Below are 17,965 nucleotides of genomic sequence, written 5' to 3' on the forward strand. Positions count from 1 at the left end.
TATTCTGAAAGTGTTTCGTTTGCTGCTGGAAACCCTTACTCTCTCCATCTCACTAGACCACGTAAACCAGGCGCAAGCGTGTCTATGGCTTTCTTAGGCAATTTACGTGGTTCTGCGATCACATACTATTCGTAGCTAAATGTAGGAAGGCTAAATACTATATTATCTGAAATTAAACCGGGGTGATCGTATGTTGAAAATTTATATGTGATTATCACGTAGCAAGACGGAATTTATTGGATAGTATTGTAAAGGTATTTGTTTTACAAACATATGCCGCGTGGCGTTGGGAAATGGGTTGTGCACTTATGTTGGTTGGGGCGCTATAACGGGAAGCTGGGAAAAAGACGGTACGTGACATATTAGAAGCTTTGGGTTTTCCTCGAACGGTTTTTTTCAACAGTGTTAGCATAGGTTTTTGAAACCCGAATGGGGGGTGCAACGTTCTGGAAGTAACTGGCCACTTACAAGGTCCGTATAGATGATATGTAGGATTTGGTGAGATAGGGTGGGCATGCGGCTCAGTTTCCGCCTCCTATGATCGTTGGGCGCTTCAAAAAAAATCATTTATTATATGGTCTATATAATAGGGGCTGTATCAGAAGTATCACGGTTACGTGAGTCTACGTGATACCGGTGATTTACGAGTTGTAATGACATGGGATTTGAAAACACATATTCAAAAGGGGGGAATAAGAAATATACATGACAAATAACAATAGAATAAATAGAAGCTCAAAAAGTTATAAATCAAGTGCCTTGTCGGTGTCCTTGCTCGGTGGAGTCACGCAGGTAGAGTCACGCAGGTAGAGTCATGCAGGTAGAGTCGATCGTCTTTACGCTCTTCGGTCTTAACGCGATGAGGGCTGCACGCGACCGCAGCACGCGGTGGTTAAGAGCACTTAAATACCCGTTTTAATCACGCAATTGAATTCAGCAGGACATGCCTTCAAAATCTCACAATATAAGCGAATCCGGCCCAAGACCAAACTTACCTACACTATAGTCCCATGTATACAATTCTAGACTGTATCCCTTACACCAAAAAACAAATCATGGTAAATTATAACAAAACATTCACGCTATTTACATAGCTAGGCCTCCTCATTGTACTCCTCATACTCGCTGACAGTTGCAATCATGTTTAATATGGTCTCTTAATCACTCACTGTAAACCCGGACAAGTTGAGTGTACTTAAACATTTTGAGGTAACCAATTACTAATGTGTATTTGATTCAAATATAATGATTGATTTATTATAATCCTCCTACAATATAGAAACACTATTTGAAATTAGCAACCAGATTTCTTTGCTTTTTACCCCAAACAAACAGATTTTAACACACTGTTTCAGAGGTTAAAGACAAGTTAAGCAAATATTCTAGTAGTGAAACACAAGAGTCAAGAACCCAACTAAAGCAAACACTGATCACCATAATGGTAGTCTGGTTAAATTTTAACTTTTTAAAAAAATGTATTCAATGGTTGCTTGCTATCTGGGACACTTTAAAGTTGTAAGTAAACGGGACTATTTCAGTTTTGAGTAGTTAACTCATTTTAATGAGTAGATTGTACTGTTCGGGATTACAGTGCTGTAATGTGTATTCAGGTCTGTTCTCAGCATCATCTGTTTGTCCGTAGCCTTCACCACCAAAGCTATCATGGGTAAAAGACAACAAAATACTACAGAAAATATTGTAAACACTATTGCTGCAATGACTCCTATTTTAGTCAGCCATGAACTCCATGAACCAAACACTGAGTCCAGCCATGTTTCTAAAAATATACTAAAGTAAAAGTGAAAGTTTTGTACAATTCTATAAATGTGTTGATTTTAAATTTATTATAAAATATATTTTAGGTATATTTTAACAGTATGCTCGAAATTATATTTTGAAGATAGAGTACATTTAAAATCCATTTTGAAGTTATTAATGTTAGGAACTCACTTCATATCTTATATTTCAAAAAGTGTTAAAATGTTTGAAAGCCTGCCTTTACAATATATTGTATTTTCAATTAAATATATGTATTGCACAAATGTGTCTTGTGGCGTTTTAAGTTCAGTAATGTTTATATTGTCAAAGAATCATGTTAGAATCATAAATCCTTCAATAGAAAGTTGCCCATAGTGTATGGAGAGTCATACACAGAAAGAAATTAATAAAACATTAGTCATTAAACACATTATAACAGTACTTATGTAAAGTATTTAACATTCAACAAAAAAAAACAAAAAAAAAAAACTTAAATGTATGCCATTAAATACGGCACGGAAACATGTTTGGGATCATTAACAGTTACCTTTTTTTTACTGGTAAACGTTTTTACAGGAATCCATTTTAGTCTCTTTCAATATTGTTCGGAAGAGGACTGACATACATTTTGTCCTTAGTCATTACAGCGTAAATGTGTAATGGTTAGGTCTGAGGATGTACCGCAAATACATTATTAGTGTGACACTCTTCAGTTAGAAATGTACAGGATATATTTAACTGAACATCTCTATAAACCTGGCTTCCACTCTTGGCAAGCTCTTTAACTAAAACACAGAATCTATTTGTAGTAGATGCAGAAGAGGGCTCATCCACATGTGTAAGCCACCAGTGTCATGATTTCACAGAATGTACAGTTCTACAACAGAATTATTTCTCTTTTTAAGAGTTGTGTTATTATATGATAAACAACACTGCTAAAAACGAAACTGTCATAAAATAAACTTAAATGTACGGTGTCTCCTGTTAGGGTTCTGGCAGGAAAATACGAAAGTCAAATGCAGGGTAAGTAGAACTTTTAATAATGCCTCAACACAGCCAAAATAATACAGGAACAATACAAAAAAACAAGGACCGTTAAACGGTGAGAAAAATAATGCTCCCAAAAAGTCCTTAGCACAGACGTGTGAAGAGACAGGGTCTCTAAAACACCAGGGCAAAAAAGGCTCGAGCGCTCGGCCAAAAAGGGAAGGGAGCCAAGGAGTCCTATATCCAGCGGACGGCCGCAGCTGAGAGAGAGAACGAAATTGTGCCCACGGCGAGTGAATGAGACAAGGCCAGCAAAACGCTCGGCACAAAAGTTCTACCAGAGACACGGGAGGTAATCCTTGAAAGAAGTTAAATAGTCCTTTGGAGGCAGCAAACAAAACCGACCACTCGGTCAACAGGAGACCGATGCTTCCGAAGATGACCCACTAGACCGCCAGGAGAAAACCTTTCCAGGCAAGTACACAAGACTGACGGGGAAAATACACTGGAAGAAAATCCACTTTATCCGACAGGAGAGGTAAAATCCAAACTGGAACCCACAGACCGACAAGGTAGCATAGCTGGGGTAAGAGCTCACATAGACCGACTGGGTAGATGCATACTTTCTGGCATCCGTAGAGCGAAAACCCTCTGGAACCGCCCAACCGATCAAGGAGATAAGAATCCAGGCAGCGAATCCAACGCTGCAGGAAGACAACACACCACGTGGCAAACACAGCTCTGGAGCCTGAACAAAAACAAGAGGTGATATCAACCGTATCCCCAACATAAGCGAACAGTAATCCGCCGGAAGAAACACTGAAGATCTGACACAGGACGGAGGAAAGAAAGGGTCTAAAAAAAGGAAATAAATCACGAGAGAAAACGAGAAACCAGGAGGGAGAGATAGAAAAATCGGAGCCAACCCAGGTGAAGAGAGTGAAACACTAATGAGGGGCAAGCAATCACAAAGACACCGAACACATGGAGAGCTGTCAAGCTGTACCATGTGTTCGACAAGAAACAAAACAAAACAAAACAAACCAAGTGCTCAGACCCGAGACCCCACAGTCTCCTGTGAAATGTTGAATAGCCATCCTCTGCAGCACAGATGTTCTGGCTTTCTTTGGGCAGCCAAAAGCTCTGATATTATTTGGAAACTCCTTTGACATTTTTGTTAAGCCAGGTCTACCTTGGAGTTTGTCAAATCATTTTCTTATGTTGTCATTAGCATTTGCCATTATAGTCCATACTTTTGTTGAAAGACCCGTCCACCTAAGGAATCTTTTTACTATTTGATCAGACACGTGTTGTTCCATTAAAAAATGTAAGCAAAGTCCCATCAGTGTTGGGTGTAACTAGTTACTAAGTAATTAGTTACTGTAATTTAATTACTTTCCCCTTGAAAAAGTAAAGTAAGGGATTACTCTTATTTTTTCTGTAATTTAATTACAGTTACTTATGACATAATTAAACTAAATACTTTGTGTAATATATGTGTGTGCAATAGTGGAATTGACATCAAAATTCAAAGTCTAACATTAAAATCCGTGCTTTAATGTATAATTCTCACATTTGTAATACTTTGGTCAGTAAATAAGAGTACTTTATGTAGTTTATATTATTTATTTGAATGAATTAAAAGAGCCGTTTCATGTCTATCCTTGAATCACTTAACTAATCAAGGTTGATGTAGGATATAGAAAGTAATTAGTAATAAGTAACTAAATACTTTTTGGAGAGAGTAATTTGTACAGTAATCTAATTACACTATTGAATATGTAATTAGTAATTAGTAATTAATTACTTTTTCAGAGTAACTTACCCAACACTGAGTCCCATTGAATGATTCAAAAGGAAATGTGGATGTTGCCCAGAATGGTCCCCAGTTATGCACACTTGCTGCCAAGTGCATTAACAAATGTACATCGAAAGACACATTTCTAGCACCATAAAGCTTCTCAAAATTACACACAAACTTTCGAAGAGCTTGTTCTGCTTTATCCACATGGGTCACTTTGATTGCATCCTGCAGAAGAGTGTGAATTGCAAAAAAACAAATAAAAAAAGATGACTCCAGTACTTCTTTTTTTAAATGCCACTCAAAACAGGCAAAGCATAAAACAACAAAAATGACCTCCATTCAGATGCCTTAAAGAATTTTCGATCCTTAACTGATCTTGGTGCCCTTGTGACCTCCACAAGTGGGCTAATGGCCAACAGGGTCTGGTCTATGTCACTGACCTTGGAGCCCAAGTACCATTCCTCATTATGGTGCTTACTATCTAACCACAGATATGTAATCTGTTTAGTAACACCAAGGCAAACACAGTGCTGGTAGTCTGGAACAAATCCAGCGATCATGTTAAAAGTCTCAAGTTCCATGAGAGGGGATGGGCCTTTCACACCCATTATTGGTTTCTCTGATGTTGCCAGCATTGCATGGCGGAAATGATCTGTCTCTGTCCTTAAAGGTGGTTCTGGGGTATCCTATACGTATGGGCCACCACCATAGTGGAGGCAGAAGTCACACCCGTATTTTCCATTAAACTGTTTTGTATTTTTCAGGAGAGGACGGGCAACTGAATCTGCGGAGCAGAGGAGTGAATGAATTTTGCTTGTGTGCTCTGTGTTTTCAGAGTCCCTCCATTTAATACCAACCTGTTCTAGTTCTTTGAGCTGGGCAACAAAAGCAGTTAAAATGTAATCATATTTAGCTTGCTGTTACCAAGCCATAAGCATGGAATGCATATATTTGCTTGGCGATCTTTTGGAGACAGTTCTATAATTTGACACTGGATTGGCCATATCTGAACATTATTACTTTTGAAAACTGGAATACCATCACAACTCCACAAGATTGAAAGGTCATCAGCCCCCAGTTGTCCACTTTGCTTGATTTTTAGATATTCTGCCCCACACTGAATATCAGAAAGAATGCGAGGATTTGATTCCTTTCTATTTAAATGTATATAATTTTTTTCCAAAATGTCCACTATTTGGGCTGACAGGCTATGAACAAGACAGTAAGAGCCAACTCTTAGGTTGTTCTCAATGTCAAATTCAGCATTACAAGAAGAACAGTTTTTTGGTGCTATCCCAATGGGTCCCATGTAGTTTTCACAGTTGATGCAACAGAAATGGGGCACATACTGGCCAAACTGTCCATAGGCTTTATGAAAAAGGTATGAGGTTGCTGCCACTAAACCAGGGAAATGTTCATTAAACAATGTAAGAAGATCCTGAAGTGCTACACCTGTCAAATTGTGCCTCAGTACATATGACATGAGTTAGGAGTAGACTCTGTCCCTTTGTGAGAGGAGCACCAGGGTATACAGGATCGTCATCTTGCTGTTTCTTTAAAAGAGAAAATTTATCACATTTACACCCACAGCAATATTAAACAGAAATGCAGTAGCACTAACAATGTAGTAGTTGTTAAACAGACAGTTTACACTGTCACAGGGTTACACACTGAATTTAAGCTTCCATTCATTAGTAAATGCCGTAGACAACATGGTAACAGCAACTAACAATCAGATTTATTTTAAAATCATTCAACATTTTGTCACGGTTGGCAGGAAAGAACCCAAGCGCAGGCAGCAGTGAAGGGGTTAACAAAGATATATTTATTAAATGAACAAAACAAAGGAAAAACCCACGAGGGGGTATCAAACAGGAACTAAACCAAAACAGAAAACAAAGACTTCCCATGAGGGGACATCACTAAACCAGCACTGAATCATCTCTCACATCACTAAACCAGCACTGAATCATCTCTCACCATCACTAAACCAGCACTGAATCATCTCTCACTATCACTGAACCAGCATTGGATCATCTTTCCATTACTGAACTACAGGTATATTCATTTATCATCACTGAGATATCACTGATTATCGCAACTGCATCACTTACCATCACAGAACCATCACTTACTGCATCTCTCACCATGACTGAACAATCACTGAACCATAATTATTTATCATAACTGAGATATTGCTGAATAATCATTTATCTTTATAAAGCCTATTAACACTGAAACATCTTACACCATCACAGAGCAATCACTGAATCTTTATGCACCATCTCTAATATCTCTATCACTCACCATAACTAAACAATATCTTAGCATTATGTAACACAGGTTAAAATTGAGCTGATCAGAAAAAACAATGTAATTTGCAAGAATTATATTTTTACGTAAAATATTAAAAGAAGTAATAGTACGGCGTCATAGAGGTGAGACGAAATAATCGCACGGAGGGCACGCGCTTTGCAGATCGCGGGTGTTATCAAAGCGGGTGTAAAGGCAATTATAACAATCATCCTTGTTAAAAGTACATAACTAATATGTTGTATGGCGTTATAACTCTTGTATAAAACTTATTTGGGTCTAGTGCCATGATTGATGACATTGAAGTGGATGATAGCCGATTGTGGGACCTGTAGAATTCTGATGCGGTTGATTAATTGTGTTGAATTCCACCGGATATGGTGAGTTTCAAAATAATATAATGTTCAATTCTCTGAAATGTTCATTCATGTTCAGAAGTGTTTTATATGAGTGTATATGCATTTATTTGTCTAGTTGGTAAGTGTAATGTTTTGTCTCTTTAATACCGCGTGGGTTATACACATGTTGCTGCTGATTGGGCCGACATTCTTGACACACCCACCAAACAAGAGAAAACGTATCTCAAACCCTGTTGCACGCCGTTGCAAACCGTTTCCAGGAAACGTGTCGTTCAACCCGGAAACAGTAGCTATAAACGTTGTGCACCGGTTTCAGCTTGAACATGCCCCTGGTCTGTGGGAATTAACGTGTTATTTTATTTGCATACGTCATGTAAGCCCCGCCTCCAGACACAAAGGGGTGTTGGATTGTTCGAAAACACTATACCGTCTCTCAACGTTTTCGAGCTTCGTTTTACCCTCAAACGCAGAACGAAAGTGCAATTCGCCTGGACTATGCCGAGCCCTTAATAAAGACAGTAGCCTACTTTTGAAAAAAGATTGGATCATTTGGATTCAGAGGACTATTTTCTTTGCACACGTACATACACACTTGTTCCATGGTTTGAGGACTGCTCATCTATGGTGAATTACTGACAAGTTTTTGTATTATTTTCAGTTATATTGTTATTTTATTGATGTGATCTGTTTATTGAAAATTTTATCATTTGTGGGTTAAAGGTTCTAATTCAACCGAGGTAATAAGCTCCAAAAATAATTAGAGATTTTAAAGCGACATCAAACAAAAGGTCGAATTTAAATCAATTACATACAAATGTATATACAAAAAGGGACGATTTATAAACCAAAGTAACAAATTTAAACTGGATACACATATATATAATATAATTAGATCAAGTAAACTACAAAGGAGCTCACATCTTAAAGGGAAAGAGGAGGAAAATTCTCATTTGTTTCATTTACTGTTATTGTTCATTTCATGTTCACATTTCATATTTACATTCATTTAAATCTTCTAAGTAAATCAAAACCTTGGTGAAAGTATTTTCCTGGTCTGTCTACTTTGTTTGTTAGTGTGCATTCTCTCATTCTTGCCCTCAGTAGCAAACCTAGCATTCTGGTCCATTACCGTGTATCCTAATATACTGATAGTGAAATGTCGGCTACAATTACATCACATAATAATCTTTTACTATCCCCGAAACATCACTTTGCAATCACTCACAATACTAAATCACTCAATAATAGAAGATCAATAAGACAATGAATTGATCAATCTGCAATTTTTCCAGCACTTCCAATTACACAAATAAGAGCATTTTCCTTTGAAACAGTTTCATTTCCAGTCCATCATGGGTTGTAATCCAAGAGCTATCGGTAAATCCTTTCTGCGACACCTTTCTGGGACAAAGTTAATTACTAATCATGCCTTCAAAATGTGTGTTATGCCCATATTTATATTTACCAGGTCAAAAATCACATTCATAGATTTCAGTATTACCTTTTCAAACATTTCTTATTCAATTCAGCCGAGACCGAATGACGAGATATGCTATCCACATTCATGTTACAGCTCTCTAAACTTTTAATTTTATTACTCTTCACAAACTAACTAAAATAAACTGAAATATGGTTACTTAAATAAAAACACGGTGTAAGTGAGAGCTCGATCAATTCTGACTATAAAAGAGGAACCTTTGAGTGATCAAATTTTGCTCTTTGAAAACATCTGCTTGCTCTGTTAGTTAATTAAATTTACAGTTGTGGTTTAAGGAAAATATAAAAATCCTGAACGTTCTGCCATAATTATTTACACCAGTTGCTTTAGGTTTTACTTTTGAAAAAGCTAAATTATAAAAACCAATACATGATAAATTTAGCTTGTGCTTTGCAGTGTTCTCACTCGAGTCATGTGACCCGTGCAATAATACACGATGCTGGAGGTGACAGTGCATTTGGAGCTCACCGCAGGAGCGTTCACCCCCGACCCAGCATCCTGCTGGGATGTGTTCTTTATCATTTATACTCTCTGTAATGAGACGAGGGAGAGGCCGCTAACTCGCCAAAACCCCAGAATATCTGCACAGCATCTAAAGGTGAACATATGTACACTGTATCACAGAGGACATAGATACCGAGACAAAAGTGCTGCGCTAAACGCAGTGTGACGGGGACATTTTCAGAACTTTAAACAGTGTACAAAACAAGGTCTTGTTTAAAATATATAAAAATATTCTAGAAATGCCTCAGTGGTTTTGTGTTCATACAATGGAAGTCAATGTGGACCGATGTTGTTTGGTTACCACTGTTCTTGAAAATGTTTTCTTTTGTGTTCTGCAGAAGAAAGAAAGTCATACAGGTTTGGAATAACATGAGGGTGAATAAATAATGTAAGCATTCTAATTTTTAGGTGAACAAGCCCTTTCGAATAAACCCATTTAAATTACTAAACATTTTACAATTCAAAATATTAATATAGCATCTGATGTCATAATCTGACACTTGCTTTATGGTATTAATTGATGGATAAGTGCAAGAGACTAAAAACACATTTAGATTAAAACTAGTAACTTTATAGCCTGGTAATACCAAACTCAGACAGAGCCTGGAAGGGCATAATTGACAAGCGTTTACTTTCTCGTGGGGGGGCACTTATCTTTTAGTTTAAAATCATTGGTGTACCCGTAAGCCAATCACATAACGTTTGGTTATGCCATATGTTATGCACCGGCTCAGCCGTCTCGAACTTCCGGTATAAACACAGGTATGCGGCGAAAACAAAAGCATGGAGCGAAATACTGGAGGTAAGATGGCTGTGAACGACTTCTGCGTAAATCTGCACGTCCACGGTACAGTTATTGCATCTAAACTAATATTTGACAGTGCACAAACAAAAAAATATTTGCAGCCAACTGTCAAAGTTAGGATTAGTTCTGTTAAACACAGCTCTTCGTTCATTTCGAGTCTGTCATGGCAATATTCAAGGACTGGAAAAGAAAGGAGACTTAGCGCTTTTCCACCATCGCGCCGAATCGTTCTAAGCACAGTCTGAAACGGTTACGGTTGTGTTTCCACATGAGCCTGGCACGGCACAGCACGATTACAAACCGTTCTCGGCCCGGAATTTTCATCACGGTTCTCTAACCACGCTGAATCGTCCTGATAGAATGCGCGGAGTGGTCACTCGTCGGTTGCCTAGATACCAGTTTCTCTCTGCAGTCAACAGCGCGCGTCACTTAACTAAGTAAACAAAGCACGTTAGCCTATTAAAAAAGCTACAAGTTACTTCGTTTAAGAAATGTCTGGGGCTGTTTGGTCAGTAGATGATACATTTGCGCTTATAGACATTTGGGAAGAGCGCAATATTCAACATCAGCTGGAGGGTACCAAGAGAAATGAAAAAGTTTTTTCAACTCATAGCTCGGTGTCTTGCAGAAAAGGGCATTAAGAAAAACTCTAAACAATGCCGGGAAAAAATTAAAAAGCTGAAGCATACATATCGAGTCCAAAAAGACAATAATAGCAGAAGCGGGGCTGCTAGAAAAACCGACCGCTTCTACGATGCAATGGACATCTATGCGAAATGATGGTGTGCTTGATTTCTCCTTGTCAGCTTCGCAGCTGTTTGAAGAGATCGCGGAGGGTAGGTAAATGCTTACACAGACACACTTGAACCAATTATCCGATTATGTACATGTTTCTTAAGCGTTTTAACTAATGTTTACGGGATGCTTGCACTTTTCCCGGTGAGAGGTTCAACACCTGCACTTTTTCTGCAGTTTTTCACAAACACCTTACAGCATTCGCTACTCCGTTTCTCTGGCCGCTAGTGACAGGTCGTTCTTGAACGATTCGTTCATTTTGAACGAATCTTTAATGTGACTCGGGAAGAACAAGTCATCTCGGGGAGTGATTCGTCCAGTCGCACATGCGCATTGCGCAACATTCTATGGGTCCTGTGACAAAAGAATGAACGACTCAAACCCGAAGACTCGAGAGGTGAACTAATCAATTCTCTTTCGGCTCAGACTGCATTGGTAAAGCGTAGGGGGCTGTCACGTGATGAACGAACGACTCGAACCCGAAGACTCGAGAGGTGAACTAATCAATTCTCTTTCCGGCTCTGACTGCATTGGTAAAGCGTAGGGGGCTGTCACGTGATGAACGAACGACTCGAACCCGAAGACTCGAGAGGTGAACTAATCAATTCTCTTTCCGGCTCTGACTGCATTGGTAAAGCGTAGGGGGCTGTCACGTGATGAACGAACGACTCGAACCCGAAGACTCGAGAGGTGAACTAATCAATTCTCTTTCCGGCTCTGACTGCATTGGTAAAGCGTAGGGGGCTGTCACGTGATGAACGAACGACTCGAACCCGAAGACTCGAGAGGTGAACTAATCAATTCTCTTTCCGGCTCTGACTGCATTGGTAAAGCGTAGGGGGCTGTCACGTGATGAACGAACGACTCGAACCCGAAGACTCGAGAGGTGAACTAATCAATTCTCTTTCCGGCTCTGACTGCATTGGTTTAGCTTACGAAGCTGTCACGTCGTGAACGAACAACTCAAACCCGAAGACTTGTCAGATAAGAGGTGTGTTGAGCTAATCATAGACTAAAGACCCAGGTAAACAATGAATTAATCTTTTCTGTTTCTTATAGCATTATAGTTTTGTATTGTTTGTAATGTGATCAACATTTGCATAAGTAGTAGATGTGTTAGGAAAGTAACATGTAACATTTTAATTATATTTTGCTGAAATGAACGATATGACTCGAAAAAAGATTCGTTCATTTTGCTGAACGAGACTCAAAGGTCCGAGTCAGTAAAATGATCCGAACTTCCCATCACTACTGGCCGCTCTATGTCTGCGCTCGCTGCGGCTGCCTCCTCTCCCCTCCCTCTTGAACATGACACCGGCTTTGAGTGTGACCAGCTGATGATTGGCTGTTCTGCTTTAAGTCCCGCCTCTCTTGGTGTGTTAGACTTATCGGTCAGCTCGTGCTGAGGAGGAGGGAACTTATGGTTATGGTTATTTACATCTCCCTTTTCCAGGTACTTTGAATGAGTGTTTATGTTTTCGATGTTTTTAAATAAGCTTGATATGTGTTTGGGAAGATGTTCTGTTTATGTTTTGTTGACATGTTTTGTTGACACTATAGCTAAATTCGGTTATGTATGTGGCATGCAATGTATAAATTAATTGTGATGAAGAAGAGAGTGAATTGACGAGGAGGAGGGACAAATTGTCATTGTTAAGCAGTGTATTTATGGATTTATTGCCAGTGCAATTGATTTTGATATTTTGAGCATTGTTTGTTGATTAGCTGAATAATTTTGTGGATACTTACCTGTTGTGTTTGATTGTACCTGTTGAGGAGAAAAAAGTGAGAAATGATGTCATTGTTTGCATACCTGTTGAAGAACTATGAAAGAAAAGTGTATATTATTTTAATGTTTAAAAACAGTAAATTGTTACATTATTTATACCACCAGAGAAAAAGCTTTGTGTGGGCGTTTTTGTTTTGTTTTTTACATCCCCCTTTTCAAGGCGCAAGTAAGCAAAATTTAGCAGTCTCAGTCACAGTCCTGTCAGACCCATGTCACTATCAAGCTTACCACCGAGTGTGTTATTATACTTTTCTAGTATCACTCTTTTAAATGGGAAGCTTTTTATATCAGAATCAGAATCAGAAGAATCAGAAGAGCTTTATTGCCAAGTGTGCTTGCACACACAAGGAATTTTCTTTGGTATTGGAAGCTTCTAGTACAGACATTCAACACAATGACAATACAATATAATACGATTTACAGTCTAAAAGATTCTAAATTGTGCATATATAAAATAAAGACTATTTTACAGAAAATGGGGGATAATAACATATAAGAGACATTGTACAGGGTAGTATATAGTAGAATAAACATATTAACAGATTGTATGTACACTTGTGCAAATGGATAATTTAGTAAGTAGAGGTAGTGTTATATACATGTATACATAAGATGTAGATATAATAAGGCACTATAGTGCACACTATAGGAGTAGTGGAAGTGGAATATTGCTCTTAAGGAGCAGTTATCTGTTTAGGAGGGAGATTGCCTGGGGGAAGAAGCTGCTTCTGTGTCTGGAAGTCCTGGTGTTTGGTGCTCTAAAGCGCCGGCCAGAGGGCAGCAGATCAAAGAGTTTGTGTGCTGGGTGTGTGGAGTCAATGATGATTTTTCTTGCCCTGTTTTTCACTCTGGAATCGTACAGGTCCTGAAGTGTGGGCAGAGGAGCACCAATAATTTTCTCAGCACTACGAACTGTCCGTTGTAGTCTTCGTAGGTCTGATTTGGTGGCCGAGCCATACCAAACAGTAATTGAAGTGCACAGAACAGATTCGATGACCACTGAGTAGAACTGGGTCAGTAGCTCCTGTGGTAGGTTGAACTTCCTCAATTGACGGAGGAAGTATAACCTCTGCTGGGCCTTCTTTACAATGGAGTCTATGTGGGACTCCCACTTCAGGTCCTGAGAGATGGTGGAGCCCAGGAACCTGAATGACTCCACAGTATCCACAGTGCTGTCCAGGATGGTGAGGGGAGGAAGTGATGGAGGGTTCCTTCTGAAATCCACTATCATCTCCACTGTCTTGAATGCATTCAGCTCTAGGTTGTTTTGACTACACCAGGCAGCCAGCTGAGCAACCTCCTTTCTGTAGGCAGATTCATCACCGTCTTGAATAAGGCCAATGACTGTGGTGTCATCTGCAAACTTCAGGAGTTTGACAGAAGGGTCTGTAGAGGTGCATTCGTTTGTGTAGAGTGAATATAGCAGTGGAGAAAGAACACATCCTTGAGGAGCTCCGGTGCTGATGGTACATGTGCTGGATTTAAATTTTCCCAACCTCACTAGCTGCTGCCTGTTCGACAGGAAGTTAATAATCCACTGACAGGTAGAGGTTGGCACAGAGAGCTGGGTAAGCTTGGGCAGGAGGAGGTCTGGGATTATGGTGTTGAAGGCCGAGCTGAAGTCTACAAACAGGATCCTGACGTAAGTCCCTGGTCTGTCTAGGTGTTGTAGGATGTAATGCAGTCCCATGTTTACTGCATCGTCCACAGACCTGTTTGCTCGGTAAGCAAACTGGAGGGGATCAAGAAGTGGTCTGGTGATGTCCTTCAGGTGGGCCAGTACAAGTCTCTCAAATGACTTCATGACCACAGATGTTAAAGCAACAGGCCTGTAGTCATTAAGTCCAGATATTTTGGGTTTCTTCTGTACAGGGATGATGGTGGAGCGTTTGAAGCATGAAGGGACTTCACACTGCTCCAAAGATCTGTTAAAAATATTAGTGAAGATGGGCGACAGCTGCTCCGCACAGACTTTCAGGCAGGAGGGTGAGACATTGTCTGGGCCTGGTGCTTTTCTGATCTTTTGTTTGCGGAAAAGCTGGCAAACATCCTCTTCGCAGATCTTAAGTGCAGGTTGAATGTCAAGAGGAGGTGTTAATGGTATAGCAGAGATAGGGTCAGGGCGGGTGTGAAGGGTGAGACTCTGCATTTCAAAACGACAATAGAAGTCGTTCAGGTCGTCAGCCAGTCGTTGATTACCCATAGACTGAGGGGATGATGGCTTGTAGTTGGTAATGTCTTTCAGGCCTTTCCACACCGATGCAGGGTCGTTGGCTGAAAACTGGTTCTTCAGCTTTTCAGAGTAGCTTCTCTTAGCTGCTCTTATCTCCTTTGTCAGTGTGTTTTTGGCCTGATTATACAAGACTTTGTCCCCACTTCTGTAAGCATCTTCTTTGGCCTGACGAAGCTGTCTCAGTTTCATTGTAAACCATGGTTTGTCATTGTTGTATGTTAAGCGAGTCCTGGTGGGAATACACATGTCCTCACAGAAGCTGATGTAGGATGTCACTGTGTCAGTTAACTCATCCAGATCAGTGGCTGCAGCTTCAAAGACACTCCAATCCGTGCAGTCGAAACAGGCTTGTAAGGCCCGCTCTGTTTCGCTGCTCCATCTCTTTGCTGTTCTTGCTACAGGCTTGGCAGATTTAAGCTTCTGTCTGTAGGTCGGAAGAAGATGAACCAGGCAATGATCAGAGAGACCCAGAGCTGCTCTGGGAACAGAGTGGTATGCATCCCGTATTGTGGTGTAACAGTGATCCAGAATGTTGCTGTCTCTGGTGGGGCATGTGATATGCTGCCTGTATTTTGGCAGCTCACGGGAGAGGTTTGCTCTGTTAAAGTCCCCAATAATGATAATAAGAGAATCCGGGTGTTGCTGCTCCGTGTCAGTGATGTAATCCGCCAGCTGTTGCAGCGCCGCGCTCGCACAAGCATGTGGAGGAATGTAAACATTAACGAGAATAAATGAGGAAAACTCGCGTGGCGAATAAAAAGGTTTGCAGTTGATAGAGAACGCTTCTAAGTACGAAAAGCACATCTTCTTCAGTGTTGTTATATCTCTGCACCAACCTTCGTTTATATAAAAACATAATCCACCACCACGTGTCTTCCCTGTAGACTCGGCAATGCGATCCGCTCTGAACAGCTGAAAACCCGGCAGATGTAACGCGCTGTCCGGTATGGTGTCATTGAGCCATGTTTCTGTGAAACACAGCGCAGCGGAGTTGGAAAAATCTTTGTTTGTCCTGGTGAGTAAGAGTATTTCGTCCGTTTTGTTGGTAAGGGAGCGGACATTCGCCAGGTGTATACTCGGCAGCGGGGTCCTAAATCCGCGTCGTCGGAGTCTGACGAGCGCACCCGCTCGCTTTCCCCGCTTGCGTCTTTTAGAGCGTTTGTACAGAGCTGCCGCTCCTCCGAGTAAAATGTCCAGTAAGACGTCTGAATTTTCAAAATTAGGGAAAAGATTGATAGAAGGGCATTGCTTAATGTTAAGCAATTCGTCCCTGGTAAAAGTGATTAAAGAATATCTTGCATGTTATACCTTTTGTACCCTTCTGTCATTGTATTCATCGTTTTTATTGTTAACAAACAAAACACATCCATCCCCCGCACTTTTGAAAAGCTTGCTACGCCCCTGAAAACACATAATGCCATTTTAAAGTATTAATGTTAACTGAAATAAAACACCAGTACAGGTTTACAAATGTGGTTGGTAGATTTGATAAATATTCGATTTAGTGGCCAAATGACAATTGATGTTTCATTATTTAATTACTTTAATGGAAATGGGTGTTAAATGTATATATATATATATATTTATTTTAGGGAAAAGGAGGCACAATCCCAGCAACCACAATGAATTTCTTGTTTACCTCAAAGAATCTGATGCAGCATTCCATACTCTTCTAGAAAATCAGCAGCAGCAGATGGTTGAGTGCAGACAGGCAGAAGCAGCCAAGTTAAGAGTGGAAGAAAATTTTAATAACCAGTTTTTAAATTTGTTTGGGCAATTCGTACAGATTCTAGGGCGGAAAAGTTCTGCTACCCTTGCTGAACCACCACTAGACTAGGTGTAACATTTATCATGTTAAAATAATTAAATGGAACACAGTTTATGATTTTATCAACAATATTCTTTATTCTTATTTATGTATTATCTAAATATTTATTTATTCTTTAAATTTTTCTAAATGTTATTTATTTATTCATTGCAAAAGTGGATGTATAACATTTCAGTGCAACACATAACATTGTTCAAATAATAAGACTGCAAAAAGACATTCAAGATTTATGTTTCTTTAACAATATGATGTTTCTTGTCTTTCAGTGGTTTTAGTTCATATTCAAAGTTAGGCTTAAAGTGTTTTTGTATTAGATTTATAATGTTAATGTTTCATGCATTGTGACTAAAGTGTCTCAACAGACAAGCACGCACAACATTAGCTTCAGGAATGACTCTCTCTCGCTCTGGAAGAGGTGTGGAAGGTTGTTGATATTGGGGCACATCAGCAGCATTCATCCAGTCTCGGTTGTACACTTCATAGTGTTGCTCGCACAGATTGTGCAAAACACAACATGCCACTACCATCTCTCTAGTTAAATGCAAATCACAGTCATTACGTTTTAAAAGGCACCGCCACCTTCCGTTAAGTCTGCCAAATGCAGATTCAACCAGATTCAACTTCATCTCTTGTTGTTCGGTCAGTCTTCCTGTATCTGAAAAAGGTTTTACTAGCCATGGTTGAGCAGGATAGGCAGCATCACCAATAATGTAGTAACCAATACTATTCCCTCCAACAAGTCTAGTGTGTGCAGAAAAAAACGGTGTGTTCAAGGTATCCCACAGCTTAGACAGTCGGAGTACACGGGCATCATGGAGGCTTCCTGGTCGGCCAACACAAATATTCCCAAACTGCCCCTTTCCATCCACAACAGCCTGCAGGACAATAGAGTGCCAACCCTTGCGATTCACATCATCATTATGATGTTCCCTTGTTGTTATTATTGGTATATGTGAACCGTCAATCACACTGTGGCATTCCCCATCGTCTTTCAAAATATGCTGCCATCCTTGCAAGGCTCTCTGCAGATGGGAGAGGGATGAGTTCACCCAGCAAGACGTCTGCAACTGCTAAGCAAAATTCATTTGTGCAACGCCAGACAGTTGTTATACCCACTCCAAAAAGATGTGAAATTGTTCTGTATTCTGAATTTGTTGCCAATTTCCAGAGGACAATGCCAACTCTCTTACGGTGCGGGACAGAAAGACGGAATGCAGTGTCTTCCTTTTCCATGAGAGGGCGTAACCTTTCACACAAATAGTCAAATGGGTTTTTTGACATCCGAAAGTTCT

This window comes from Triplophysa rosa, linkage group LG5, assembly GCF_024868665.1.
Source record: "Triplophysa rosa linkage group LG5, Trosa_1v2, whole genome shotgun sequence".
Classification (NCBI taxonomy): Eukaryota; Metazoa; Chordata; class Actinopteri; order Cypriniformes; family Nemacheilidae; genus Triplophysa; species Triplophysa rosa.